We start from the raw sequence: 3713 nt of genomic DNA, 5'->3' as shown, positions 1-3713 counted from the left end.
TTTCAGTGTCATAGAGTCAATGCTAACATTATGCATGTAAATGCATTAAATATGACTAGGAATGCATGTGACAGATTTGAGTAGCCTATATACAAAAGAAACATATGTGGAAAATTTACATATATAACAACCCGCATACATGCGTTGCAACAAGGGTATCGAAAGATCATTCAAAATTGGATTCTAGCTTAATTTGTGATTCCATCATTGCATTGGTTGTATCAAATTTGCACATGCCCCTTTTAGTTTTAATTCTCGAGATTCGGAGCAGATATCATTATCCCATCTCATACAAGAAAGCATGGTAGGTGAAGTAAAAGTTTATGAGGTGATTATATGATGATCGGGTGCAATCGTACAACTAGCTACTAATTTTGTTAAAGGAATGCATATATTTCATCGTTTATTCTAAACATTCAAGTTGCTATTGTTGAAGTTTTCTGGACTTTAAACCTATTGTTCAAAAATGACACATTCTTCTATGGTAAGTACAAGAAGTAACTGTTGGTGGTTGTTTCTTAGGATTGGAATAAAAACGTTGGTCCTCTTTTTCCTTGGTAGAGCAAGAGATGAAGGAGGCTTGGGCATTCTTTCTGACGTGTTTATGATTATATGTGGCTCGGAATATTAAGGGATTGTGTTTGATATCTAATGAAGCCACGAGAATTCTGGCTACAATACGAAATTTGGGGAATGTTCGAGGTAACCACAAGAATATCATGTCTTATATGTTTGAAATATCATCCAGAACTTCATAGGGATTCTAGAATCAAGAAATGAAGTTGTAATAGCCTGTTTTTAGTAGTGTCGGAAACAATAGTTTCAGGACCACAAATCCGACAAGTGAGTTATTATTTAATATTTATTTAAGGTTTATGGGGTTATATTAGAGTTGTATTAAAGTTTTGTTAATAAATTTTGAAGTTTAAATGGTTAATTAGGTAAAAATGACTAAATTGAAAAAGGTGCAAAAGTTGAATTCTATTAGTTAAAAGAACTAAATGACTATGGAAAGGTAAATTAATGGACTTAGATGGTAATTATACCATAATTAAGTTAGTGAATAGCTATGGACAAGGTTTAATTGAATTTTTTGATTAATAATAAAGGTAAGATGGTAAATTAGTAAATAAACATAAAGTTAATTAAGCCAAATATAATCATCTTCCTCATTTCATCAACCTTTGACCGAAATCATCATTAGAAGGGGAGCTTGGAGCATTCGGTCATTTGTGTCTTGTGCATGGTAGGTTTTCAAGTCCCATTTTTATTAATTTTTATGTTTTTGAGTTCATTTTAGCTTAGTCTCGTTAGCTCAGGGGTTAATTTGCAAAATTGTTAAATTTTGAGGGACTTTATATGATTATTTTTGAATTTTTTTATGTTAATTGATAGATTATCAATCTTAGTTGTTATACAAACTTGTTTTGTCAAGTGGTTTTTGATGAATTTGGGATTAGGGATTAAATTGTTGAAAGTGTAAAAATTCATGGGTTTTAATGTGAAATGTTGGTAATTATGGGCTGTTCCAAGGTCCTTTGTAGAACCAGTGAACATGGGTTTGGGTTAAAATAGTTAACTTTCAAGTTATGATCTTAAGGACTAAATTGTGAAAAAGTTAAAATGGGAGAGGTAATTTTGTAATTTTATGATTATATAAATTAAAGATTGAATTGAATATTGAGGTTAATTTGAGGTACTTAATTGAATGAAATTATTCATTTAGATCAAGATAAACAACAACTAGATTTAAATCGAGGAAAGTTGAAAGCTTTGGATTAGTCTCTAGTTCTACTTTTACGATTATAGTTATCGAGGCAAGTTCGTATAAATTATAATCTTATTAACGATAGTTTGATTGATTATCGATTATATTGTGTTATTCATAAACTAACTTGAAAATACATGTAAATTGATGTTTGAGTAATTGATGGATAAATAATCCCGTTTGAACCTTAAGAATTCTTAGGATATGAATGACATGTCATTAAGGATTCCATGTTTCGGGTGCTGGTCTTGAATGTCCTACTGATGGTCGGGGTCTTACATTTGTTACGAATTCTCCACAGCTTGTGTGAGTAGCATTGTGTAACTAACATTCCGACCCATAACTCATGTAAACAAGCCCATTTCACAGTTCATGTGAGCACTATTGAAAAGGAAATGTTATGGTTATATGGAAAGGCACACTATGTGTGAGCATTCCTGAGTATCCAATACAATTCTAGATGGTTTAACAAGTATGTAAAGATTAATGGCAAGGTATGTATACAATTGGATAATGGTTCATGATCTTATGAAAAGGTTAATGAGTTAAATGATGTGTACATGAAATCTATTTATGATATGGTTGAACTCATATGTATCATGTCTGAACTTACTAACTTGTGAGTTTGATGGTGCTTGTATAGGATTTTACTAAGCTTATGGTCTTGGTAATGATGTTATGCTTATTTTATAATTTGTGCTTAAGAAATGGTAAGTTGTAACAGCTTATTCAGTTTTCACTCGATGAACCACAATGAAATAACGTTGGATACACGAGAACAATGCTCACACAAGCTGTAAAACGGGTTTGTTCACACGAGTTGTGGGTTGGGATGTTAGACTACATGATGCTGCTCACACGAGTTTTGGAGAATCTGCAACAAATGCAAGACCTCAGCCATCGGTAGGACATCCAAGACTAGCACCCGAAACAGTAAATAACCTTAATGACATATCATTTGTATCCTAAACATTCACAAGGTTCATACACATCATGTTTCATATTTGTATCATTTAATTATATATATATATACACATTACTTCATCACAAGAACTCAACTATACAATATTCCATTTTCAATCATAACATTTAACTTTATTAACAATGCAACTTAATTCCATTTCATCAATTACCATTTATCAAGCAAACAAACTTAATCACAACATACGTAGATAATTATTAAATAAAAAATACAACTACTAATAATTTAATCAATTTACGAACTTACCAAAACACAATAGCTATTGACACCTCGACGATGATTACTCGATGACTTTATTCCTTTCCCGCAATTATCAACCGATTGATCTGTTTCTTTCTCTAAATATAATAATTTAATTCAATTATCTAATTTCAATAATTTAATAATATTTTACACTATTACCTTGAACTTTTACCTTTTATTCATTTTAGTCCCTAAACTCGAAATTTTAAATCTATCACAAATTAACCAAATCAATGCTAGTAAAATTTTATATAATATCTATACAGATCATATTTATCATTTTTCACAAGAAATCATGTAACTTTACTATTTTAATAATTTAGTCCTTAAACTTTAAAATCAACCAAAACCACTTTACAAATAGTCTTATTTAACTATCAAGTTTAATAATCTATCATCAAACTTCAAAAACATCACAAATTCATTAATGACATGAATCAAAACATTTAACAATTTTATGAATTAATCCTGGATTAGCTTAGATTAAGCTACAACGGTCTCAAAAACATAAAAATCATTAAAAATGGACTTACAATTCATACCATGCAAAAGGAAATGGCTTGGTCGATCTTGGTGTTCTTCTTGCCATGGTGTTTTGATGGAAGGAAGATAGAAAAGAAGAAGATGATAATTTTTTTATGCCTTTCCATTATTATTTGTTTTTACTTTAACTTAATTAATATAATTTAAACATTATTTTATTCCATAATTCATCACTAA

This window comes from Gossypium arboreum, chromosome 12 (genome assembly GCF_025698485.1).
Source record: "Gossypium arboreum isolate Shixiya-1 chromosome 12, ASM2569848v2, whole genome shotgun sequence".
NCBI classification, from domain to species: domain Eukaryota; kingdom Viridiplantae; phylum Streptophyta; class Magnoliopsida; order Malvales; family Malvaceae; genus Gossypium; species Gossypium arboreum.
The sequence above is the reverse complement of the archived record's forward strand: the minus strand, read 5'-3'. Positions refer to the sequence as shown.